This window comes from Peromyscus eremicus, chromosome 15 (assembly GCF_949786415.1).
Source record: "Peromyscus eremicus chromosome 15, PerEre_H2_v1, whole genome shotgun sequence".
Taxonomy (NCBI): Eukaryota; Metazoa; Chordata; class Mammalia; order Rodentia; family Cricetidae; genus Peromyscus; species Peromyscus eremicus.
Genome location: NC_081431.1, coordinates 25,385,926 through 25,413,423, shown reverse-complemented (window position 1 = coordinate 25,413,423; position 27,498 = coordinate 25,385,926). Strand labels below are relative to the sequence as shown.

The 27,498-nt window shown below is 41.5% G+C and overlaps 1 non-coding gene and 2 pseudogenes across 1 annotated transcript; all 3 read right to left on the bottom strand.

Annotated features, from left to right (window-relative positions):
• Window positions 1-203: 203 nt before the first annotated feature.
• Window positions 204-310, bottom strand: LOC131925911 (U6 spliceosomal RNA). The gene has a single exon (XR_009383405.1). It is a non-coding gene; the product is annotated as a U6 spliceosomal RNA (small nuclear RNA).
• Window positions 311-7,889: 7,579 nt separating this feature from the next.
• LOC131925725 (eukaryotic translation initiation factor 4E-like) lies at window positions 7,890-8,895 on the bottom strand (annotated as a pseudogene).
• A 4,739-nt stretch (window positions 8,896-13,634) lies between these two features.
• On the bottom strand, window positions 13,635-27,292 carry LOC131925724 (E3 ubiquitin-protein ligase RNF125-like; annotated as a pseudogene).
• Window positions 27,293-27,498: the final 206 nt, after the last annotated feature.

Sequence of the window (27,498 nt, the reverse complement as noted above, 5' to 3'; positions counted from 1 at the left end):
AGCTGTGAATATTGATACTGAGTTCTGTCGTAACCAGCGCTGCCACCAGCGCTGTTTATCAGACCTTTCATGCAGGACAGATTATGCTCTCAAACTGTGAGCCCAAATCAGTCCTTCCTACCTTATGTCATTTATCTATCTATCTATCTATCTATCTATCTATCTATCTATCTATCTATCTATTTATCTATTTATTTGTTTATTTAAATATGGAAGGCTTCATGAATTTGCAAGTCATCCTTGTGCAGGGGCCATGCTGATCTTCTCTGTATTGTTCCAATTTTAGTCTATGTGCTGCCGAAGCGAGCATCCTTATGTCATTTATTGTCAGTTATTTCGTCACAGTATGAGAAAAGTAACTAACACACCTAGGAAGATGGGTCCAGGTCTATGGGGGCCTGGAGAGTAGAAGATGGACCAACCTTTTAAAACAGAACCTGAGAAACACAAGAATATCCTTTGAGGGAAATGGTTCCTTAGAGTATCCAGGTGAAGAGGTCCACAGACAGACTTCAAGACAGGGCTGAAAAACTGCACTCAAAATCCTGTACCTATGTGTATATGAAGGATGGACTGACAGAATTCTAAGATCTAGAGAGAAACCATTATGGAGAGGACCAAAGGACACCACAGTAGTGACTGGGATGGATAGATGAATGAAGTCCAAACATCATCCTCGAAGTGCATGTTGAGCCTTTGGAAACTCACCGTCAAATCTTAGATTCCAACTTGGGACAGAGAGAGCACACATAATGCTACACAGTAGCAAAATATGTGTTTGAAGTCCAATGTGAGTTATAAAAGTTAATTGGAGGATTTAGATTCGCATCAACTGAATTGCTGTCCATGTCTTTGCCTCCCTCATACATTCATGTTTGGATACACGTACTGAGACCCACACAGTCTACCCATCCTTCTGGCTTCAGTGGTCACTCAGTCCAGTAAACAGATACGGCAGGAAACATCCAGGTTTCTAGGACTACTTACTAGACTGCATCTCTGAACAAAAGTGAGGATGTTCATGATCTTATGGGTCTTATGGTTTAGCCCATTGGATGGGCAATATTTAAACCTCATGCTGTAGTCAATAAGTACAATGAAAGATACGCATCCAGGTCAGGGAAACAGTTGGGGCTTTTGGTAATTTCCAATGTTTTTTTTTCTTAGTGACAGTATTGAAGCAGGTTAACTGAAGTTGTGTTCTTTGGAGTATGGGCTATAGTTTCAGTGTAGTAAGGCCATTTTTCTTTTTCTTTTTCCTAAGACAGGGTTTCTCTGTGTAGCCTTGGCTCTCCTGGATCTTTCTCTGTAAACCAGGCTGGTCTCAAATTCAGAGATCCGCTTGCCTCTGCCTTGTCAGTGCTCGGATTAAAGGTGTGTACCATCAGTTCCTGGCTAGGCCTTTTTTCTTAAGAAAGCAAATGAGGAAAGAGAACATTTATATGGGAGTTATAACTAACGCAAATCAACCAATGATCCTATTAGTAGACTACAAACAAGAGGAAATAGAAAGAAGACACCACAAAAAAATGAGCACAGAATTTACTTACATTAATTCAAATCCAAATATGCCTGTTTCTGAACCTGGGAAGCTTCAGGACACTATGAGAAACAAAATCGTAGCCTCTGGGTCTGAATGACTATCTCTGGCCTTTCTAGCTGTGTTACCTTGGGCAAGTCACTTAATCTCTCCTCTCTCTATATATATCTATATCTATATCTATATGTATATGTATATCTATATCTAGATATAGATATAGATATACATATACATATATCTATATATAATATATATACATATATATGATTATATATAATCATATATATATATATGATTTTCTTTTCTATATTAAGAAACATAAGCAGGGCAGTAGTGCCTCACACTTTTAATCAGGCACTTGGGAGGCAGAGGCAGGCAGATCTCTGTGAGTTTGAGGCCAGCCTTGTCTACAGAGTGAATTCTAGGACAGCCACAAAAAAACCCTGTCTCAAAAAAGAAAGAAAACATAAGTCTACAATATATACAATAATGTTTATAGATATTTTAACTTGCTACACTGTAGTTCAGTGGCCTGAGTTCAATCACCAGAACCCATGCCAAAGTCAGATGGGAGGCACAGATGGCAGCGTGGCTTGAAGCTTACTGGGCAGCTATCCTGAAATCCATCAAGGTGGCAGAGACAAAACAGACAGATTCTGACTTTGCATGCATGCTGTGGTACACGTGTGCCTCCACTTACACACAGACACACAAGTATACACATACAGTTTAAAGAATAAGTGGGGATGAACGTGCTGTGTATTATTGATAAGATTTCACTGCCTTGAGCTGGAGAGATGGCTCAACAGTTAAGAGCACTGGCTGTTCTTCCAGAGGTCTTGAGTTCAATTCCCAGCAACCACATGGTGGCTCACAACCATCTGTAATGAGATCTGGTGCCCTCTTCTGGCATGCAGGCAGAAAGAACACTGTCTACATAATAAATAAACAAATACATCTTAAAAACAAAAAAGTTTCCCTGCCTTGTGAGCACAATGAACACGGGGATCCTAACTTCAGGGGTCCTCAGTGCTCCTTCAGAATTGACATTGGCTTCCCTTTTGCTGCACTGTCTTCCCCCTCCCTGCCAGAGGAAATAGTCTGTTCCCTGAAAACTCAGCACTCAGGGCACTTGTCCCCTGTGCATCCTTTCAAACACTGCCTCTCACTATTGTTTGTGCATTTGGATCTCTCTCTCTCTCTCTCTCTCTCTCTCTCTCTCTCTCTCTCTCTCTCTCTCTCTTTCTTCCATCCTCTGTAACCTTCTTTGCTTATAGGACCTCCTTTCTTTTTTTTTAATTATGAAATTTTTTTTCATTTTACACACCAATCAAAGATCCCCTCTTCCCTCCTCCTGTCCCCCCAGCCTCCCCCTCCCAACCCATCCCCCCCACACACCCCACAAGAAGGCAAGGCCTCCCATGGGGAGGCACATCCAGTAGAGGCAAGTCCAAGCCCTTCCTCCTGCCTCAAGGCTGCATGAGGTGTCCCATCATAGGTAGTGGGCTCCAAAAAGCCCGCTCATGCACCAGGGATGGATTTTGATCCTACTGCCAGGGGGCCCCCCAAGCAGATCAAGCTACACAACTGTCTCTCCATTCAGAGGGCCTAGTCCAGTCCCATGCAGGCTCCACAGCCGTTGATCCAACTTTCATGAGTTCCCACTAGTTTGGTTTGGTCGTCTCTGCAGGTTTCCCCATCATGATCCTGATGCACTTGCTCATAGAATCCCTCTCCTCTCTCTTTGACTGGACTCCTGGAGCTCCACCTGGTGTTTGGCAGTGGATCTCTGCATCTGCTTCCATCAGTCACTGTAGAAAAGCTCTGTGATGACAGGGTATTCACTGATCTGATCGCTGGGGCAAGCCAGTTCAGTTCAGGCACCCTCTGCACTATTTCTAGTAGTCCAAGCTGGGGTCATTTTTGGGGATTCCTGGCAACTTCTCTAGCACCTGGTTTCTCTCTATCACCATGATGTCTCCCTCTATCAAGATATCTCTTTCATTGCTTTCCCACTCCATCCCTGTTCCAGCTTAACCATCCCATTCCCTTATGTTCTCATCCCCTATCCCCTACCCTCCATTGCCCAGTCCTCATCAAAAGTTTACTCATGGAGATTTCATCTATTTCCATGGGTCCCTCTTTGGGTCTTCCTTGTTAGCTAGCTTCTCTGGAGCTGTGGATTGTAGTCTGGTTAAACCTTTGCTTTACATCTAGTATCCACTTATGAGTGGGTACATACTATGTCCTTCTGAGTCTGGGTTACCTCACTCAGGATGATGGCCCTCTCTGCTTATCAGGCTCTCTGGAGCTTCCCAGTAGATTCTTAGCAAATTGCATTGTACTAATGGGTGTTGAAAAATGGCTGCAGTTTCTAGGAATTATGCAACAGCTCCTGGGATTTGAGAGTCAGAGATCATCTACACCCCTTCCCTGTCTCTGAGGGCACTTGATGCTCCCTTATCATAGCCAGAGTTCCAGCCACTGAAATCACTTTTTGCACTCGGTCACAAGTGTGTTCCCAGGTGCTCTTCTCCTCAGGGACTGTGAGTATACTGTTTGATCTCAAAGTGAGTGCCTCTTAACTCCAGGGCTTGATACAAACAGAGTTTAGGGATTCCGACCAGCAAGCAAAGAAAGAAATCACTACCAGATTAGTCAGCACACATGGATCACTGACTCTTGGCCAAACATTATGCTAATGCTCTCACAGCTATCGAGATATGTGTTTGGTTTGCATTCTTCTGTAGGTAAGCTTTGGTTAGGGACTATGAGGTCTAAGTCATGGAGAAACATATGAAGGCAGGTCAGAAGTGTCAGTGAGGAGAGAAACATTTTACAGTTGGACACCTTTAGCTTTTCTAAAACACATAAATGTAGACACATTTTCTTCTGTCTTCGTACAATGCCTGCATTGTCTTGGGGACCGAAAGGGAAAGAGCTTTGTCCGCTTAAGCCACTCCTGGAAAGGGCATGCTTTTAATAAGCTGTTTCCTGGAGACCATCTGAAATAGAATCTTGTAGATGGTCAGATTTTCCCAGAATGGTACACTGAGAAACTGATCGGGGTTCTTCTGCAATAACATTCAAAACCGACAATTAATTTTTCTGTGAACAGATTCAAACCGCAGTGTTTGTAAATGGCATCAGAAGAAGCCGTGCTGGCTGCAGTCGTGAATGTTTTCCTCCACAAGGAATGAACCTTGCCTGTGTTCTAGCTCTTCTAAGATAGCCCAGGGCCGATGGGAATGCAGCCTCTGAGACCACTAATCCCCAACATTGCCTCTCCCTGGGGAACACTGTCTTTTAAGGTGCCATGGGGATCAGGCCAGCCTGAGGTCCTCATGTCATGTCTGAAAGAGGAAACAACAAAATCTTCATGGGAAAATGATGTAAAAATGAAAATAGTCTAAATAGACAACATTATCTAGCACCCTGGGGAGAGTGTAAGTATAGCCTGAAAGGGGTGGGTTGTGTGTTTGTGAAGCAAGATAATGGAAAAAGGCAACAAAAACTGGATTCTGAGTTTAGTCCCAGCTGTACAAAGGATATGTCTGCTCTTGCCTCTTTCTCTTTAGACATACTCTCCAAGGTACTAACCAATGCTCAGATTCTGATGCTGTTTTCAGACAAATCATTCTGTTGACAATATAACGGATTTTTAAAACATAAAGCAAAAATTTGAATCTTTAATAACATTGTAATAGGGACATTTTTTTTTTTTTGCATTTGGTTGCAGATTAGAAGCCTGGGGATGTCTACTTAACTCTACCCCATTCACCTCCTAGTCTCCTCACTCCATCTGTACCTTCAAAAGAATAATCTGGTGCTACTAGAGCCCAGAGAGGACTCCTCTTTGACTCTGAAACCTTCTCTAACTTTATCCCCCCCAACTACAAATCTCTCGTGTGGTTTTTCCATGCGTCTAGGGTGAAATCATCATTCTTCCTTCCTGTTTTCAGTAGTTTCTGCACATGCCTCAGAAACACCACATCTTGTATCCTTGTCACCACTGTGTGTGTGTGTGTGTGTGTGTGTGTGTGTGTGTGTGTGTGTGTTATTCTCTGCCTTACTTCCTTGAAACAGGATCTCCAGATGAGCCCAGAGCTTGTCATTTTCTGACTGCCCAGCAACCCCCTGAAATCCTCAGTGATCCTCCTGTCTCCATCACCCTTGTGCCCAGACACTGGGATCACAGATGTGGATGGCCGTGCCTGGATGTGACATGGATGGCAGGGATCCAAACTCAAGTCCTTGCACACGGGCAGCAGGAGCTCTTCTTCCTGACTGGATTATCTCCCCGGTCCTTGGCACTGTTTATCTTGCTGTATTGACTAGACTTGCTGGTTGCAGATGCCAGCTCTTTCATGAAAGGGATTGTGTCTGAATCATTTGGGGATCCTCAAGATTTGTGGCAAGTCTTGGCCCAGGGTACATGTCCAAAAGTGTGCTGGGCTGAGAATGGAAAGTAGCCACAGAGTCCCACCTCTAACCAAGAAGTTATTTGCAGCTGATACTTGCTGGGAAAGAGAAATCAGTTTTCTCAGAGTGTCACTGGGTCTATCAACCACACTCCCAGGCAGGCTCTATGCCAACACAAAGCAGACTCCATGTTTTTAATGCGGTTTTTGTTTTGTCTTAGAGAAAGTGAGAGAGAGAGACCATAAAGTTAGGTGGGGTAGAAAGGTTAGAAGGGAAAGAAAATGGTCAAAACTGAATAATTGGTTATATTGTGCACAAAAAAAAAAGAAAAGAAGAAGAGTTGGCCAGTGGGTCACCTTCAAATCCTTTCCAAATCTGAGATGGTTAAATGGTTTCAGTATATGAGCTATCTATTCAATTTATTAACATAATTTAATAGACATAATAATAAACTAATGCTCCAAACTTGGACTGTCCATGGGAAGATACTACAAGAAGAGAAGCGACTTCTGTGTACTACAAAGTACAGATTCCTTCCACAGATATGGAGAAACAGGAGAGATCTAGTTTTCTAAAAGACAGTTGACTGTACATATTTATTTGGTTTTGTACATTGTTTTCATATGAATGGGACCACTGTTCAACTTGAGCCATTTCTAACCAAATTAAAATAACCGAGTTTTAAAAAGTGCTAAAATACCAGCTTAAAGATGCAAAAACACAGCCAGGCGGTGGTGGCCCACGCCTTTAATCCCAGCACTTGGGAGACAGAGCCAGGCAAATCTCTGTGAGTTCAAGGCCAGCCTGGTCTACAGAGCGAATTCCAGGACAGGCACCAAAACTATATAGAGAAACCCTGTCTCGGAAACAAAACAAAACAAAACAAAACAAAACAAAAAGGTGCAAGAACAGGTGCACCAATTCTAGCTAGGAATATAATTATGATGTTACATTTTTTTTGTACTCCACAATTATGTTTAGGAAACCACACAAATAGATCACTGATTTGAATGAAATGCTTACATTTGTAGCAAAGCTTTGCAGTCACAAAAAAAGGTCACAGAATGCACATACTTAGTGTTTATTCCACCTTTTTGTCATATTCCTGGATCCCCCACAAGTGTTATATGAGGAAAAAAATATCAAAACAAAAGTAAAAACTGGAATCAGAATCACTGATGTTGTCAAGGAGGGAGCAGATGATAATTAAGCAGCCATCAGCAAGACTACAGGCAGGGAAAACACTGTGGAAGGTGATGTGAGGCATTCACCAAAGAAGACACAAGTTCAAGCCAATAGAAAGTCTTTAACTAGCTGGTCAGCAACTATGCTAGATATTCGGGACCCAAGCCCAGTCCTGAGCTTTTCTCAGGGTGGGCTTCTAAGCACGAAAACCATATCCTGGTTTGACACACCTCAGCTAATAAGTAAGAACAGTTAGCCAGAACTGGAATCACAGAAGCCAAAAAGCAAGGTTGGTACATTTAGGGATTCTCCCAGATCTATGGACTTTGATGGATTAGGTCTTTGTTCTTATTGCCTGTGTGCTGAGTTTCAAGGCCTTAAATGGAACACTATCATGGTGTCAGTTGTGCTAAGGTCTGGGGGCCTATTACAAAGGCAACAGATTGCTAGAAAACTGTATTCATACTTTCACACCACCCAGAGTAGGAAGGCAAGCATGTGTGATGTTAATTCTACTCAGCTGTTGCCGAGTGGACCAGGAACACATTTGTGGATTCTGGGGATGACGTGTACTGTAATTCTTTGATTGGGATAATGGACATTCTAGAAGAAAAGACGTACAAGACAAAGGTGAAGGAGACTTCTCTTATGTCTTAGCCACATTTAGATGGAATCAAACTTCAGTGCAGTCCACTCTGCTTTGATGAGACTTTGGTTCAGTTCCCAAATTTTGACCAGTGTCCTATGAGAATACTCTGAAAGTGTACTCTTTAATGGTGGGACCGCTCTTTGTAGCTGAGTGTGCATGGGGCTGATGACCAATAGCCGTGTTTGGAGGAAGTCCCAACCTTTCCTCGTATACCCTCCCTATGTGTGTGACTGCTTCTCTATTTTCAAAGTCCGTGGTCCATGTCACTGTCTTAGCATCTCTAGCTGTAACATTAACAACAGCTCTGCAAACATCATCACTCTAGTCATCAAAGGATTTTCCAGTGAGGCCCTGCAGGGTCTCTAGCCAAAGTGGCTGAGGTCACGTTGTCTCTGCTGTTCGTTCAACGTAATCAGCCATCATCTTCCAAGTTTGTTTTTTTATCTTCTCAAAGCTGTTCTTAAGAAGTGGGTAGTCAGAGCCAGACATTAAATTACTAAACGACTGGATATAGTTGTACAGAGCCCGAAAGTCTCCAACAGTATCAAACTTAGGGATCAATTAAAGGTTTGTTTGCCAAGTTCTGCTTTTATTCTCCTTTAAAACAAAAACAAAAAACAAACAGAGCATCCAACTGTTCCATGGAGGAAGTTTAACCCAGTGTTCTGGGTTAGCAACCCCCTGATTAAATTATATTTTCATCTCTTTCTGTAGTTGTGATCTCCAGTTCAACAACCTCCATCTTGGATTGATCTACTCCCACACCCAGTTAAATGTTTGGATCCAATTAACCAACTACTTTTCTAAGTATCAGTTTGATTATGTGTGTGAGTGTGTCTGAGTATGTGTGTGTGTTGGGTGGTAAGGATTCATATGTGAAAGCCAAAGGAAGACTTATTCCCTTTCAACAGAGTCTCTCACTGAACCTGAAATTCATAATTTTGGCTCTGCTGGCTGAGCAGGGAGCTTCCAGGCTCCACTTGTCTCCACTGCACAATTACAGGTGCATGTAACCAGGCCTGTGCTATTTTTATGTGGAGGATGGGAGCTCTAAACTCCCAGCACACAGCACAGCAAACACTCTTACCCACTGGACCATCTCCCCAACTGCTCAACACAATTTGATGACCATGTTCCTCCATGTTCCCACTCATGATCTGGAGAGAGGCTCTGTCTCTACTCCATCTCCTCCAGCAGCAGCAGCTATTAGCATTCTTACACTTCTCTTCCCTCCATATATGCACAGAATCTTTTGTTTCCTAATCTTACAGTGACAGGTCGGAAGAAAAACGTCTTTAAAACTGATTCCCAAATTGCCTTGGAGATGTACTTCTCTTTGTGAAGTTCTCTTGGAGCAAAGATGCTATTATAATTCCTTAGAAGCCAAGCCTGGTGGTATTTTTCTTACTGCATGGCTGTGTATCTGTTTCTTCCTCCCTTCCCACCCCTGCCCCTCTTGTCCCTTAACCCAGACTTACAATAAGAAAAAAAAAGGTGCTATTCTGTCTAATTTAAAGCCAATCACTCATTTTCAGTATGGGTTAAGATTAGAATTAACGAATTTCAGAGTACTGCAATACAGAAATCCCAGAGACGTGGAGGATTTATTAAACACTAAATTCTAGAAAGAATAGGAAGTATCTGGTGTCTTCATTATGATTGTCCTACCCAAAACTAAACAAACAAGAAAGCTTTCTCTAGAGTTATTGGGATGGCCACCTCATCCCCCTCTGAATGCTCCCAATCAGGATTGTGCAGCACTTTTCTCACAGGTAAGACCCCTGTCTGCAACTGGGTGATATGTCACCATGATTTAGAATTGTAGAATATTAAATTTGCCGCAGCCCCTACTGCTGTGGGATGTTCTGTATGTTAAATATGTTGCTCTGATTGGTTAATAAATAAAACACTGATTGGCCAGTAGCCAGGCAGGAAGTATAGGTGGGACAAGCAGAGAAGAGAATTCTGGGAACAGGAAGGCTGAGTCAGAGAGACTCTGCCAGCCGCCACCATGAGAAGATGTTAAGATACCGGTAAGCCGTGAGCCACATGGCAACTTATAGATTAATAGAAATGGGTTGATTTAAGATAATAAGAACAGTTAACAAGAAGCCTGCTATGGCCATACAGTTCATAAGTAATATAAGTCTCTGTGTGATTACTTGGTTGGGTCTGAGCAGCTACAGGACTGGCGGATGAGAGAGATTTGTCCTGACCATAGGCCAAGAAGGACTGGAAAAAACTCTAGCTACATCCTACAGACAAGGAAGTTATTCCAGAGACACAGAAATATGTATTGGTAAATTCAGGACTCAAATCTGTTTCTGGGTTACAATCTAAATAATGTCTCTAAACAGCTTCCATGTAGATGAAAATTGCCACTCTTCATGTCACTTGTTGGTTTTAAATTTGTCTCCAGGAAGCTCTTGGGAACCATCAGTCTGCATGCTGGTGCATTATTATAGCATCCAGTTTGCTATAAACTGCGCTAAGTTTGATTCCAGTTTGGTTCTTTGTCTCTAGTAGAAAGAACTGAAAGAAAATTAGATTCAATAGACAGAAACAGGTATGTTTGGATGGTGTGAAAAGAAGTCAGGAAGTGGCTGGAACAACATTTAAGTGCGTTTTGTAGAATATTTGTAATCTGTAATATGATAACTATGGGGCAAAAAGATAATTCTAATTAACTGAAAAACTGGAATAACCACAGTTAAATGGATTTTTAATTTTTCTTTGCAGACCACACTATAAAGATCATGAAAAGACAGCCAGGTACGATGATGTCTATACTCTCAGGATAGCAGAGACAAAGCCAGCTTAGATGACCTAGAAAGATCCTGTCTCAACAAAGAAGAAAGACAAACTGCAGAGAATGAATTTGCAAAGCTTATCTCTGACAGGATTCACATAGAATATTCAAGAAACTCAATAAAAGAAAGAAAAATAGAAATGGACAATGAACAAATAAATGAAAGGAAAATTGGTGAAAAGCATGTGTAGGGAGTAGAGACATGAAAAGATGTTTGCCGTCATCCATCACTAAGGAAGTAATGAGATTTCAGTACACACACTGAGGAGGTCCATCTTTGTAGACTCCTTATAGCGACTGCTGGCAGGGAGGTACACAAACAAGTTTCTCCTACATGGCTGATGGGAAAGTAAAGTGATGAAGCTACTCTAGGAAATGATTTGACAGTTCCTCAGAAAACTAAATATAAACTTAAGTTCTGACTCATCAATCACACTCCTGAATATCTATTCTAGAAAAATGAAAGCATGTGTGTACTAAAAATGTATATTAATTCCTTTAGAAGGTTTATTTGTAAGAGCCATAAGTTGAAAATAACTCCAGTATCTCTCAACAGATGAACATTTAAATAAAGAGTGGTGGGAATGTACAATGAAAATGAATGGCCATTGACATGTGTAATATCTAATCTCTCAGCAAAAGTATGCTGAGTGAAAGCAAGTCAATCTTAAAAGTCTACATTCTATATGGGTACTATTTTACATCATTCAGAAAGAGACACATTTACACAGCAGGAGATAGTGGTTGCTGAGGGATGAGGTGAGTAACACTCAAAAGTGTAGTTGAAAGTTTTCTCCAGTCCTGCCTGGCCCCACAGTCCCCCAGCCCATTTATAAAATAATCATTCAGAAGCTTATATTAATTATAACTGCTTGGCCATTAGCTCAGGCTTATTACTAACTAGCTCTTACACTTACATTAACCCATAATTCTTATTTATGTTTAGCCTAATGGCTTGGTACCTTTTCTCAGTTCTGCCTTGTCTTCTTGCTTCCTCTATGTCTACCTGGCAACTTCTGACTCCTCCCTTCGTCTTCCCAGCACTGTCCTAGTCTGCTCACCCCACCTATACTTCCTGCCTGGCTACTGGCCAATCAGCATTTTATTAAACCAGTGTACAAGAGCATTATCCCACAGCACAAAAATACAGCAAATTATCTAGGCTAGAGCCTTAATGTGAGGAGCTATCAACATACAGATGACACTGATAGACATGAGATTTTATAAAAACCCCTTTGGAACAAAGGAACACAGAAACAAGTGAAAAACCCAAGCCGTGCATCCTGAAACATACACTTAAAAATCTTTAAGAAAAGTACAAGGTGATGAGAAAGGTTGGAGCACAGACAAAGACCACTTTGGAGTCTTGAAAGATACAAAGCTAGGTCTGTTCTTGTTTCAACTCCATTACTTGGTTTTCATGGTGGATATATGTGAACGCAACTTTCTGTGCACTGAGGATGAGCTTTGCATCCCCAAAGAAACCAATGTGTGCTGTTACTGTGAGCCAGTGACTGTAAAAGTTGGGATCTCTCTTCAATTCTGTTGACCATCAGTACAATAACAGACAGAACTAGTCACTGAGCACATTTATCACAATAGCCCACTTAGAAAAAGTGATTTAAAAGAAATTTGTCCTGGGAGACAGGTTTTATAACCTGAAAAATTTCCCCATTTAGTCTGTCTAAAACCACATCAAATCATTCTATTACAGTGTTATTCAATATGTAAATCGTATTCTATATATAAACTGTGTTTTATTTTAAAATAAGAAAAGTATGAATCAGTGGAAAAGAAAAAGATAAGGCCAGATTGTACTGGAGTCATAGGGCATGGGATAATTTCTCTCTGTGCTTAATATTTTTTACATTGTGGTTTTGGAATTTTAAAAAATGAAAATAAAAATATTTTCGTGTTTACAAAATTTCTCAAGATAGTAAGTATACAGTATGCTCTATAATCCTGTATGTATACCAGCTCCAGTGAGAAACCATCACCCGTCACAAAGAAAGAACTGTCCATTCAAAGAAAATGCAAAGTCATTTTAAGCATGACAGAGGACTGAGTTGATCTCCTCTATGCTGCTCCCCACTTTAGTTTTTAGAATTTATGCTTTATTTTATACTTTCTTAAGATGTTAAAATTACAAGCTTAGGATTTCCACTCAAAATTATCAATGTGAAAAACTTCTGCCATAAATATCATCAGGTGGGTTAAGAAATTACTTACATTATCAAAATATTTCTAAGTAATAAGCTACAAATATTTCAAAATATATGGCATTAAATTCTTATATATATAGATATAGTATGACAATAGTTGAGTTTACATATATTTTCTTCCTTTTTTTCAGTTTCCTAATGTTTTTTAGGGTATGGTGTCATTAGCTAAGGCTGGCCTTGAACTCCTGATTTTTTTCACCCTTACCTCCCAAGAACTTGAACTTTAGGCATGCACCACTACGCCAAACTAAGTATACATTCTAAACACAAAATTTATTGTAGCATCATGTACTTTAATTTGATTAAAATGGATCTTCTTGACTTCAATTTTTTCCTTTCCTCCTCTCACATAAGAATATTCACACTCCTTTACTAGAGACTAGAACATGAACATTAAAATTGATTTCAGATTTCCTCTGGTGTCCTTGGTTTCTTCCATTCTCTATCTTTTTACATAGAACAGAAATTGATTATCTTGTCTAACCATGATGATAGTCATGAGCAAGTAGTATTATACACAGCATCACCAATGTGCACACAGAGCTCATCCACCACATACTCAGCCTGTGTCTCATCTGTCAATGGCTAATGGAGACTATTCTTTATGGTTACGTGTCTCAGAACCTCAAGAGTGTAAAAGCAGATCTAAACCATCATAATGAAAGAAGTTCTTGAATGCAACAAAACAAAGACAAATGTATAAGACTGTAGTATATTTTTCTCCATCAAACATTGATAATTTCCCTCCAGTCCTTCAAGTATCATTTTAAATGGTATAAGTGAATGGTCCCTTTTCTATTCATAAAATTATGTGGTGTTTGAATGATTTACATATTTAATAACTGAGCCATCTAACATTCTTTATATAAGCAAGTCCTCAAAAATTATAAAATCAAAAAACAAAGTGTAGCTGACTTGCAAATGTCTAATTAAACTGCCATTGAAGGTACTTAGACTTCCATTAGGTAGTAAATGGCAAAGCAAACAGAACACAGGCCTCCTTTCTGAGCTGTGGTGGGTAATACAATAATCCAGCAAGCTGTCTTCATCCAGTTACCTCCAACAAAATGGAGATGCACATCTTGTTGTCTCACCAAGTTCTTGCAGTGATCCAAACTTACTCATGTACTTCTTACAAGTTCCTACATGCACCTCGTGTCTCTGAGGCAAACCAGAGCCCTAGTCCACGTAGTATAGCTCTGATATACCAATTCTATTCTTTTGGCTATGTCAGTTGTTGGCACTCCCTCTGAAGGTATACCTGGCAAAATGGACATGTTCACTTTTTGTTTTTTACACTGGTCTCAACACAGGGCTGTCAGAACATGTGGCCACAGCTTATCTGGACCAGCTGGTGTAGAACTTCCAGGCATTCAGAGGATCGAAAGAGATGATAGGCAGGTAACTGAACTCCAGAGACTGCAGAGTAGAAGAAGCAGCATGGACTTGTCCTTGTCACTACTCATAAGGGCACTCCTCTTGTTTGCTTGCCTCCTACATGAGTGTGCTGAGGGCCATGGCAGTATACAGCAGGTGACAACTAGTTTTTGACAAGTCAACCCACCAGATGTATAACTGCCTGATGGGGAGCCCCACCTGGCAAAGCTGTGGGGTCATTGGCTGTGGAAACTGGTTGTTTTCTGTCTGTAACTTTCTCATGTGCCACTGCTATACCTCCCTAAAAAGAACATCTGTGGGGTTCCTTTCATAGCCCATTGGTAGTGTGTTTTCCATCCTTGGGCACACTCACAGTCGTGGATGGTCAGGAAGATGATTTCTGTTTAAGCTGTATAATTCTGATGTATAAAAATAATATCGGAATATTTTTCTTAACTGACACAGGAAAGTAACAGTATTCTCAGTCTCAAACACAGCTAATATTAGAACAAATTCAAAACAGACTAAGCTGCCTCTGCAAAAAATATACAAAGACAAGATCCCAGGTGTTTTTTGTTGATAAATCAAGGTCGGAACAGAAGCAACTTTAGTAGACATAACTCCCTGCAATAATTCTTTTTCTGCACGTACCCCTACCACTCAGGGTTCAGCCCTGCTACTGCTATTGTAAGCCCTGAATTTCAATGTCATTCTCTGTCTGGGAAAGAGTCACATACAAGGCCAAGTGTTTACTTACTGGCTGGTCTTTGTGACCTAACTAGCCTGAGAAAAACTGTGTGACTTATCATGTGTTAGGACCATGGGCCAGACCCTGAAAATGTAACATATAATTGTCCAGAGTTTGGCTAAGAGAAAGCAGTGGCAATATAGAGGAGGAAACTATGCAGAACGTGAGTGAAGTGTGTGTGTGCTGAGCTAGAGATGAAGAAGAAGCAATAGAGAGGGGGAGAGAAATGTGAGAGAATGAATGAATGAGAGAGTGAGTGAAAACAGATGTAACTGTGTGTAGAGATATATGGTGGTATGTATAGAAAGAAATATATGTAGCTGTATGCATAGTACGTAGCAATGTAAAGACAGAAGGAATCAGAGACAATTTTTAAAATGGAGTAAAAGAGAAAGTTATCATCAGAAAGTGTGTTTTTTATTTTACCCCTCAGGTAGATAAAAACTTATTTCTAAAGACTCTCAGATAGAAAAAGTCTAGTCCTCAGATATATAAGAATTTTTTCTAAGGCTTCACCACCTTCATGGAATTATTTGCATACCCTGGTGGTAGCTGGAGGCTGACCCCTCAAGCTTGAGTGTAACTGAGGAAAATCAATCCAAAGCCTATCAGTGACAACTTCCAGTGTTGAATGTCCCCCTCCCATAGAACCTAAACTTCATAAATCATAACCATATCTATCCAGTCCTTTGAGCAGTACCTCCTATGTAGTAGGGGGTCTGTGATATTTGAAATACTTAAGTCTGCTAAAAACATCTAAAGCATGTATTTATGGAAAACTCCCTTGTTAATGACTAATCCCTGGGCAGAACCTGTCTGTAATTTAAATATATACAGAATTTCCCCCTCTCTGGGTAGAATTTTATAGATCATAAATTTAAATGCTCAGAGACATTTAGAAGTTATTTATTCTTACTGTCTCAACCAGTCCTCTGGCGCTGAACTATTGACTCAGTGGAGCTTAGCTGAAACTGGCACTAATCTAAGTAATAATATTTTCTATTTTTTCCAGGACCTTTCTGCCAAGAGCTTTAAACAGTGATGAGGTAAGCAGGAAAAGGCCAAATCCTGAACTTTGCCCTTGGATCTGGCTACTGCAAAGTTTTCTCTGCTCCAGGTTAAACCTCAGTTCTGTTGAATCTTTGGTCCACAATGACTCAGTTACAATGGTGTATCATTACAGATCCCTGTCCTCATGCATGTACAGCATGAATACTTGAGACAACATTCATAAAGATGGTCAAATTATATTGAAGGATAAAGGCCACAGCCACAATTGTAGACACTCTTTTTGTGTTTGGCTTTGTCTTTCTTATTTTACTTACAGTTAGTGCAGTGACCAGGGCTTCCAGAAGATAGAAATTGCATCTTGAGTCTCAAGTGATTCTTACCAGCATGTCATCCGGCAACCAAAGTGGCCCAAGCTTCGGTTGCAGACATCCATAAGACTCAACTAGGGAAGCCAATGGTCTTCTTTAAGGGGTCTCTTGTCCTAGATCATCCAAGATTCATTAGATGGATAGATTAAAGACTTCTGGAGGGAGTCCTGCCTCAGGACTTGATTCTAGGATCTGTTGCCTAGTAAGATTGGTACCTAGTAAGAGGAATTCCATAGACTAACCAGAAGCAGCCAAGATAAAGAGGAAAAGAAAAACATAACCTGCTAGTGATTTATAGAGTTAATACATCTGATTGTGACAATCCCTTACATGCCAGTGAACACCTTCCTTGTTTTATAGAAGAGGAAACTGAAGTATAAGCTGTAACTTTTTTCAGGTAATAGTAAACATATGGAAGAAAAAGCCATGCTTCAACCATCCAAGAGGAGGAATTTGCACGCTGTTAAAAACAAATTAAACTGGAAACACACACACCAGTTAGGGGCTGTTACTATGGTGCATGGGGGGAAGTGATGAGCACTAAACTAAAAGCTTCTAGAAGAAAACTTGCTATTTATTGGCTAGAAGAGATATTTTACATTACTTCCTGTGCACACCCTTCCTGTCTCTCCCTCCTCCCATGGTTGTTTTCAATCAAGGGTTTGAAATTGGAGAGCTTCCTGCTCAGCTGAGGAGTAACTTCACTTAATTTTTGTCTATTAAATTGAACGGAAATGTGAGTAAATTTCTTTCCTCAGATTTTATGCCCCATACTTTACAAGACAGGAAAGGATGTTCTCAGCTCTTCCTCCCATTAGGAAACACACAGAGGGGAGCATCTGTTGTCCCCACTGGTGAAGTAGACCATTCTCTAGTTTTTCTCTTGGCTTTGGACCCATGTATTTCTATTGACAGTGCCTACGTTCACACTTGTGGAAGATGTAAAATGGTTATAAGCTGGCCCTACCCATTTTCCCAAAGCTAGTTTTACTGAGAAACTTTGTATGCTATGTTTTACCAAACATCTGTTAATATAGTGCCTTCTCTCTCTCTCTCTCTCTCTCTCTCTCTCTCTCTCTCTCTCTCTCTCTCTCTCTCTCTCTCCCTCTCTCTCACTGGCTCTTGCTCTTTCTCTTCCTGACTCCATCTCTATCTCTATCTATCCTAAAGATAAGAAGAATTATTAATGTCCAAGATTCCAAAAGGAGTACCGATAATGATGGAAATAAATAAAAGGTTATGTGCACCAGGCTGTGTTTTCCAGGGCAATACTTACTCCTACTTTGTATCCTAGCCAGTGCTCAGTGCAGGGAATCAAATTGTATCTCTGATTCTCTGATTCCTTATCTACAAAATGAAGATTAGGGATAGCTAATTTTTAACCAGGATAATTCTATTCCTACTCCCCCTTTTTAGGATCACTATAGGATATATATATATCAGATAGATAGATAGATAGATAGATAGATAGATAGATAGATAGATAGATAGATAGATAGATAGACAGACAGACAGATAGAACGAACACGGTGAGATTCCATCATCTCTCTATATATAGAATATGGTGAGATTTCCATTATCTCATGTTGAATAAAATCAAAGCTCCTCTAGGAAACCCTGACAGCATGTCAACCATCATTAAAGTGAAAGAACAAAGATAAATGGCCGGAGTCTTTGATCCTGAGGCTTGTTAATCAGTCCATTAAGAAAAATCAAGGGTAAATGTAAATCATTGTCTCTAACCATATTAGACCCCGACAGAGATGACTCTCTGCATGTTTCAGAGGCCTGCTAGCCTCACTCAGATCTAATAAACAAAGTGCTTTGATCTCTGCTTTTCCAACTCAGTCAACCCTGCTGTGGATGTCTTTCTGTATGCTGTGAATATATGTTGCTCTGATTGGTTGATAAATAAAGCTGTTTGGCCTATGGCAAGGCAGCTTAGAGGCAGGCTGGAAATCTAAACAGATAGACAAAAAGAGAAAGGAGAGGTAAAGCAGATACTGCTAGCTACTGCCAGGAGAAGCAAGATGTAAGGTATTGGTAAGCCACAAACCATGTGGCAAAGTATAGATTTATAGAAATGGGTTCATTTAAGATATAAGAGCTAGCTAGCAAGATGCCTGCCATAGACCATACAGTTTGTAAGTAATATAAGCCTCTGTGTGTTTAACTGTGTTTCAAGTGGCTGAAGGACTGGGTAGGACACAGAAAATCTTCCAGCTACACAACCCTGTACTGAGAGAGGTAGCATAGGCTAGACTAAAGTTAGGTCTGCAAAGTTGATAATCCAGGCTATCCCACTCACATCTGTGATTGGCTCAAGGAACAGCTTCTTTATAGCTAGTATCTTTCCCCCTAGATTTCAAAGTCTTAGATCAACTTACTGAAGGAGTATGAACATGGTAAAATGTGCTAATTCATTGAAATCACCTTGATTGTCATGTACCATAGCCAATGTGGTAGAGTATAAAAAGTAAGATCACAAACATGAATACATGTTAGTTCCTGCCTACCTACTTATCAAGAGCAATAACATATTGACAGTTCTGTGAAGGAACACTGTGAAAGACACAGTGGAATTACATTGGAGAGGGTCATCACTTTATTAGGAAAGAAAAATCACAGAAAACTTAATTGAGAAGTTATTTCAAGTATAGTTGGATGTTCCTCAGGTCCCACCAAGCCCCCACAGTCCTGTGGCCCACTTAAAGAATAATCATTCAGAAGCTTATATTAATTATAACTGCTCAGCCATTAGCTCAGGCTTATTATTGACTAGCTCTTATGCTTAAATTAACCCATAATTCTTATCTCTGTTTAGCCACATGGCTTTTCTCTGTTCTGCCTTGTCATCTTGCTTCCTCTGTGTCTGGCTGGTGACTCAGCCCTTCCTCTTCCCTGCATTCTCCTCATCTTCTTGTCCCATCTATACTTCCTGTCTGGCCACTGGCCAATCAGTGCTTTATTTATCAACCAATCAGAGCAACATATATTCATAGCATACAGAAAAAACATCCCACAGCAATCAATTTGAGCCTAGTAGTACAGACTGGAAGAAGTGGAAGGAAGTTGTAGAATTCAAGACCAACCTAGGTTCCTTCTTATCAGGCACTTTGCCTCAGCAATGAGAAAAGTACCTAGTAGAATGCTCTCACACAGGTCTGAAAATGCTGGACATAACTGTTACCCCAGCAAATATCTAAGCAAAATTATCCAGATGGCTACCTGGAAAAGTATCTTGGAAGGTCTTTTCAATTTTTTGCAAAGTTTATCCTAGTATTGTAGACATAGAGAGATCTACAGGTAACATTCACAGATGAGTAGGGCTGCTAACAGCATCACAGAAAAGAGGGGCAAGGCTTCCTACAGAATAGAATTGCCAGGAAGTGCTTTGCTCTTCAGCTTCACAGATGGCTCTTGTTTTTAACTGAAGATCAACTTGAAAGCATAGCAGAGTTATTTATCTGAAGAAGGTTATTATTATACCTCACTACTACAGAACACAGCGTTTGTTTTAAGCTACCATTTACCAATCACAAACAATGGATCAGATGGCATTTGAAGTGCTTTGCATTTGTTGCCATAGTTAACCCTTGCAGCAAGGCATTGGTATTAGTAAAGCCATTTTTAGATGTGTATAACCAGGTGAATTCCAACAGGTAAAATGATACAGCTAACTTTGAATAGGTTGTAAGTAATAAAGCTAGGGTTAATTTTGCATCCTCAGCTATGGTTCAGTAAACACCACCAGGCATTTCAGATGCAATGATGTTAAAGTTTTGCTTTCTGACTTCAGGTGGTGAACAATATGCTTGCAGAAACCAGATGCTAATGAAAGCAAAGTAATGTCAATGCTGAGGTGTTAGAAGCAATGTCTTATAGCATCAATTAAGAATAGGAGGTATCTAGAAAAGCATGTTAAAAAAGAGAAATTTAGTGAAACTTCTAATGAAAATTTTATCCATAATTTATGGAAAAAAGAAATCTGGACAAATGTATTTTTTTAATATTGTGTATATGTGAGTGTGTTGTTGTCGGAATTCCTGGCCACTCCCCCTGACCCCCAGCTACATGACTGCACACACGCTGTCCAGTAGCTAGGCAAGATGTTTAGTCATTGTAGAGCTTTACGTCCTATGTAATCTGTGCGCTGCATGATCACATAATTAATGTGCAGCGTGATCACATAATCTATGCACATTCATGGTATAGTTACATAAGCCCATATGCCCATGTGTGGGGGAATCCATAAAAAAGCAGGTCACAGACTCCTCCCCCCTCTTCTTCCTCTCTCTCCCTGCACCATTTCTCATAGGCCTAAGCTCTGCCCCCTGTTCTTTTTCCCCTAAAAAACTCTTATAGTGGGTTTTGCCTTGCCTTGTGGCTTTTCTTGCATGGTAAACAGTGCTGCTTCATGAATAACTCAGTGCCACATAATAATAACTAACTTTGGTGCCGAGATGAAGCAGGCTCTCCCAGCGCTCTGCACCCGGGACCCTGTACCAAGGTTTTGCTCTATCTACAACTGCCTGCTTCTTCACTTGCCCAGCCACGGAACCACTTCACATAACACCAGCTGCTTCAGTTGGTGAGTTCTCCCTTTTCAGCCAGCATAAACTGCCTTCATTCTCTGGCCATTTCCCACGACTGTAGTCTGAGATATTTTTCTCGCTGTTGGACCCCCAGGGCGTCCTCGCGCTGTGTACACGTTACTCATTCTCTCATGCTCGATGAAGCATTAAATGCTGTCAGATCCCTGGGGCCTCCCCAGCTATGCACACCTTGGCCCTCACCCTTCTTCTTGCTGAAGCTTTGGGTGACTTGCACCAGTGTGTCAGATCCTTCCTTGATCTTGTGGATGCCTGAGATTGTCTTGGATCATGGTTTTTTGTTTTTTTTTTGTTTTTTTTTTCTGCTGCAGTCATAGACATAAGGCTTCTTCCTCTTAGTCTCACTCCTCTGAGAAATGCCTTAAATATCCCTTAGGTAACAATAAAAATGGCCACCTAATGGCTTCTTGCACCCTGATATTTCATGGAAATTATCTAACTTCTGCCAGTGAATAGGCAAACGAAAAGTTACCTTATCCCCAAGCTTTGTTTACCTAAGTTTTTTCCTCCCTCCTTGATTCTTTCTCTCCTTCCCACATGCTCCTAGCTTTGCAAGGAACCTGAGGAATCTCTAACTCCAATAAACCTTTAGCACTCTTCTCCTCTCTGGTATTGGGCAAGCACTCCAATGGCTGGACCCTGGCTCCCACCTTTACTCCTCCTGTCACTAATTCTCGAGCTGCCCTGAGGAGCACAGATGGGGCTGGGAACAGGCTAGGATACATGCAAATGAGTTTCATCAAACTAATGCTGCTCACCCACCCAGGGCTGAGGCTGTTCCCAATCAGGACCCACATTGGGAATATAATATCCTGGTGGCTTTCTAGCTAGAGATCAGTTTATAACCTGCCTCCTGGCAGATATTCCTAAGGCTGCCCTCAAACCAGTAAACTATAAAAAGCTAGAAAACATAATTCAAGGTAAGGAATAAAATCCATCCCATGTCTCCCAGAGCTTCCCTGATATCAGGGCTAAACTTAAGCATCTTGAGAGTGGGCCCCTTCCATAGGCAGAAATCTTAGAGGTGGCCATAAACAGAACTGCCAAATGCTGGCACACACTATCCAACCAGCAGCCCAAAGCCTCCAGGTCCCTGTTTTAAATGTGGTAGAGAGCCGGGCGGTGGTGGCGCACGCCTTTAATCCCAGCACTCGGGAGGCAGAGCCAGGTGGATCTCTGTGAGTTCGAGGCCAGCCTGGGCTACCAAGTGAGTCCCAGGAAAGGTGCAAAGCTACACAGAGAAACCCTGTCTCGAAAAACCAAAAAAATAAAAATAAAAATGTGGTAGAGAAGGCCACTGGGCTCGTGAATGCCCTGCCCCACATGGACCACCAACTGGGCCTTGTCAAAAGTGCCACCAAGAGGGACACTGGTCAGCTGACTGCCCCCATGCATCTCATGGCATGAGGACATCAAACAAAGACCATCCTCTAGTGGATCTTGTAGGCTTGGCTGTGGGTGAGGATTGAAGGTGCCATCTGTCACAGGGAAACCAGGGTAGCCATTGCAGTATCAGGTCTATCCATTTCTTTTCTTTTGTACACTGGAGCCACCTACTCAGTCCTGAGGGAGTTCTGCAGTCCCATCTCTTCTTCTCATTTCCCTATTGTTGGGATAGTGGGACAGCCTTACCCACCTCACCAGACCCTACCACTAAATTGTATTTTCAGGGATATCCCTCTCACCCACACATTTTTTAGTTGTGCCAACCTGCCCTGTTCCCCTAATGGGAGGAGATTTTCTAGCTAAAGTAGGAGCATTTATTTTATTTGCAGACTTATCAGCTGCAAGACACCCTTCTGTCTCTACTGACCATATTCTGCTACATCAGTTTCCTTTTGTCTCTAATAACACATTGAAATCTCTAATTAACTGCTCAGCTAATTGTTACAGGACCATCACAGAGCTGGAGGCCAAGGACCACCAAGTATACCCAGGTGGTAAAAAACAGTAACAGTGCAGAGGTATTTACACTACATTCGCAGACTCAAAAGGGTCTGGACTCTGCTAAACTACTAAAGAAAACAGATGCCTTGGAGGTTTGTCTTAGATAAAGCTTGTCTCAGGTAAAAATTAAAAGCATGTTCCAGGTCTCTCTCTCTCTCTCTCTCTCTCTCTCTCTCTCTCTCTCTCTCTCTCTCTCTCTCTCTCTCTCACACACACACACACACACACACACACACACACACACACACAAACACTAACCAATAGAGTACTAAACATTATAATATCATGGCTACCAGCTCAAGATTTTAAATTTCCTGTGGCTGCTTATTAACATTTTAAAAAATTCTTCTGAGCTCCAGAGCCAGCTTGAATCCACCTGGACAGCACCTTGTCAGCTTGTCAGACCCAAACAGCCACAGAGCCCTAAGCAGTGAAAGGTGTTAGATGATTCTCAAAGCAGCTGAGGATAATCCACTACCTCAGGACATTTAGCTACCTCAAAAGTCCCCTTCCCTACCCTGCCCCCCCCCAAGAGTTGACCGATGCCCACCAAATCAGCTGGAAGCAGTTTCAGGAGACACGGTGCTCTCATTCCCATTTACCCACCTTTTTTTTTTTTTATAATAAGCAAAGAGTCTGGAATTTTGGAATTCCTGGCCACTCCCCCAGCTACATGACCACACATGTGCTGTGCAGTAGCCAGGCAAGGTATTTAATTATTGCAGGGCTTTACATCCTATGTAATCTGTGCGCTGCATGATCACGTAATTTATGCACAGCATGATCACATAATCTATGCACATGTGTGGCACTGCTGTGGGGTGTTCTGTATGGCAAATGTGTTGCTCTGATTGGTCAATAAATAAAACACTGATTGGCCAGTGGCTAGGCAGGAAGTATGGGTGGGACTAACAGAGAGGAGAAAAGAAAGAACAGGAAGGCAGAAAGAGACACTGCCAGCTGCCACGATGACAAACAGCATGTGAAGATGCCGGTAAGCCACGAGCCACGTGGCAAGGTATAGATTTATAGAAATGGATTAATTTAAGCTGTAAGAACAGTTAGCAAGAAGCCTGGTATGGCCATATAGTTTGTAAGCAATATAAGTCTCTGTATTTACTTGGTTGGGTCTGAGCGGCTGTGGGACTGGCAGGTGAGAGAGATTTGTCCTGACTGTGGGCCAGGCAGGAAAACTCTAGCTACATGGCACAGCTACATAAACTCATGCCCATGTGTAGGGGAATCCATAAAAAGTGAGTCACAGACTCCTCCCCGCTTCTTCTTCTTCTCCCTCCCTGCACCATTTCTCATAGGCCTAAGCACTGCCCCCCTGTTCTCTTTCCCCTAATAAACTCTTACAGTGGGTTTTGTTGTGCCTTGTGGCTTTTCTCACATGGTAAACAGTGCTGCTTAATGAATAACACTGTGCTGTATAATAATAACAAATGTGTATGAGTGTGTATGTGTGTGTGTGTTTGTGTGAGTGTGTGTGTATGTGAGAGAGAGAGAGAGAGAGAGAGAGAGAGAGAGAGAGAGAGAGAGAGAGAGAGAAAGAGAGAGCCACATGTGTAAGGGGTGCTTGAGGAGGCCAAAAGAAGGCATTGGATCCTTTGAAATTGGAGCTACAGGTGGCTGACTGCTGGTGTGGCCTAATGTGGGTGCTAGCAACCAAACTCCTGCCCTCTAGAACATCAACTGTACTTAACCACTGAGCCATCTCTACAGCCCCAAGGCAAAGGTATATATATATATATCATGCTTTCAGTTCAGTGCATTGATGGGCAAGTAGATTTAGTGGTGTATGTTGGGAAAACGCAGAGGTTAAGGCTTGAAAAGCAGACATGAGTGACAAGAACAAGACAGCAAGCTGTCCCCTTCCTCCCTCAGAAATGAAGACTTGTACAGCTTCAGAGATTCCGGTTTGGGGGCTTGGGAGACAGCTCAACTGGTAGTGCTTGCTGGGCAAACATGAAGACCTTGGCTCGAATCCCCCACATCCCTGTAAAAAGCCAGACAGTGTGGCCTATCTGTATCCAAATGATGAAGAAGCACAGACCGGGGAGAACCCTGGAGCTTGCTGGTCAGCCCATCTAGTCAAATCAGTGAACTCCAGGTTCAGTGAGAGTCCCTGTCTCAAAAAATAAGTTGGAGAGTAATTGAGAAAAACACCCAGTGTTCAACTTCTGGCCTCCACATGTACATGCGTACATGTGAGCATGCACCCACACCTACACATGCACATACATTCTGTTTATATTTCAGAAATGTTTGTGTGAGAGTAATTCTTTTCCATTGCTTGTGTTGTTGTAGAAAAATATGTTTGAGCATACTCAACAATGAAATTCAAAACTTCATTTCTATGCTCTCCTCCCAGAACACAGCCCCCCACGCCCAAGCTCCATTCCTAGATAATACTGGAAGGCGAGGAGAAGGAAGTGAACCCAAGATTGATGGGCCCTTCGGGGAGGAGGGAGGCATCTGGGGCAGAGCTCTAGATGTTTGTCATGGAATCATCTTCTCCAACAAAGGAGCATGGAACAGAGCTGTCTTCATGAAGTACTACTGCCCTCGTTATAAATGAGCTGTTACAAGAAAGGCTTTTCAGTTAATTAAGCTCTCTGAATGACTCTGTGGAGCACTGAGTTCTGTGATTCATTTTGAAACAAATTTCCAGTCTTTCTCTCGCGGAGGAGGGCTGTCAGTGAGTACGTTCAGCTGTGTACTCCAGCACCTCATCTCCAGTGAGTCAACAACTAGAAGTGAGGACCAATTACCTTCATCGTGTTTTTCCTCCAAGAACTTTCGTTGCTCTATTTTCCCTTTGTTGCTAATGTCATTTTCCCCTGCTAATATTGTTTCATAACATCTGCCAGAAAAATAGGAAATCACTTGCAATCCTGTCGCTTGTCTCTCCAGGTCGCAGAGGCTGTTGTTAGATAAACCTCAAGTGGCTGTGAACAATGCATTTGATAAACTCTATGTGTTAAGTGCTCTGAAGAACATTCACGAGTGGTGGTGGGGGGCATAATGAGTTAGGAAGTCGTGGTAGAGCTGCAGAGCTGGGAACTGTTTACTCACTGAAGTAATTTCTGAGAAAGAAACTTGGAACAGACTTTGGAAAAGAAACTTGTGTCCAGACCTCCTTTTGTTAAAACAGCAAACCTGTGGCCTGGGAGAACATCTTCCTGCCTTAGTAGACCCCAAGCTGCCTCTGGTGCTAAAGTTTCTGAAGTCTTCAGTGATGTGGGCTCACACTCACAGTTAGTGAAGAATAAACATAGTAACATCAGCTCCTGGGATTTCTTCACTCAGTAGTCCGGAGCTGTACAGTGTGGTGTCATCATATTTAATGTTCAACCAAAGCGTGATGTATGTTCAACTCCGTGTTATTCTGGAAACCTCAGCATCATTAGCAAAGTTATATAGAACTAGTGTAGGAAGGAGCCTTCTGACTCTTTGAGAAATCATGTCCTTGGCAATACAGTCTAATATTGGGCATATGACACTTAATAGAAATCGACTTTGTGAAATTTGGGGATTTTATCTCCAGGAGGTCAAACCAAAGTTCTCTATCATTGCCCATGTAAATATTGGATACTTTTTCATTTAAAATAATTCTAGATTTTTTTTAATATGAGTATCTGTCAGTGTTAGTGTTTCTACCTTAATCTAATAATGGAATGGAATAGATAGCTATATGAAATTTTGCTCACTTGGCCATTTCAATCATTTTAATGTAAAAAATAAATTAAAGAATTTTATCAGCTTTTTTTTTTTTAAGATAGCATCTCCCATTGTAGCTCTGGTTAGCACTGAAGTCATTATGTAACCTAAGCTGATTTTGTACGAAGGGGATCACCCTGCCTCAAGGCACAGGAGTATCACAGAGTACATGTGGAGGTCAGAGGACAACTTGTGGGAGTCAGTTGTCTCCTCTACCCTGCAGGTCCCAGGGATCCAACTCAGATCATCAGGCTTGGCAGCAAGTGCCTTTACCTGCTGAGCCATCCTGCATACCCACCCTTCCATTTCCACCCATAAGCTGGACAGATGGCTCAGAGGTTAAGAGACCTTGCTAATCTTCTCTCTGGAAGTTAGGTTCCCAGAGTTAGGTTCCCATTTTCACCCATGAAATGAATGGAAGCTTCACAAAGTCCTTACCAGAAGCCAAGCAGATGTTGGCACCAAAATACCTCCAACTAAAGCCGTAGAAACACTCATTTCTTCATTCATCGGGTATTACTGAAGAGTTCCTCTGTGTCAATGCTGTTTTAAGTACTGGAGATAGAGTGATAAACAACAAAAGATGTGCTATTATTAAACTCACATCGTAATCAGGTTAACGCATTAAGTCATATTAAACCAGCTCATCTCCCCATACCTCAATCCAGTTTCTGTCATAAGTCCTATAAGAAGCCACTAGATTCACAGCTATATGTCACCTCATTTTCTTGGACCCAATTCTACTCTCTCTCTCTCTCTCTCTCTCTCTCTCTCTCTCTCTCTCTCTCTCTCCAACATGTAACCCTATATCCTTTGATATGAGAGCTGTTGTATGACATTTCGTTTGTGTTCTGACAAATAAAGCTTGCCTGGAGATCAGAGGG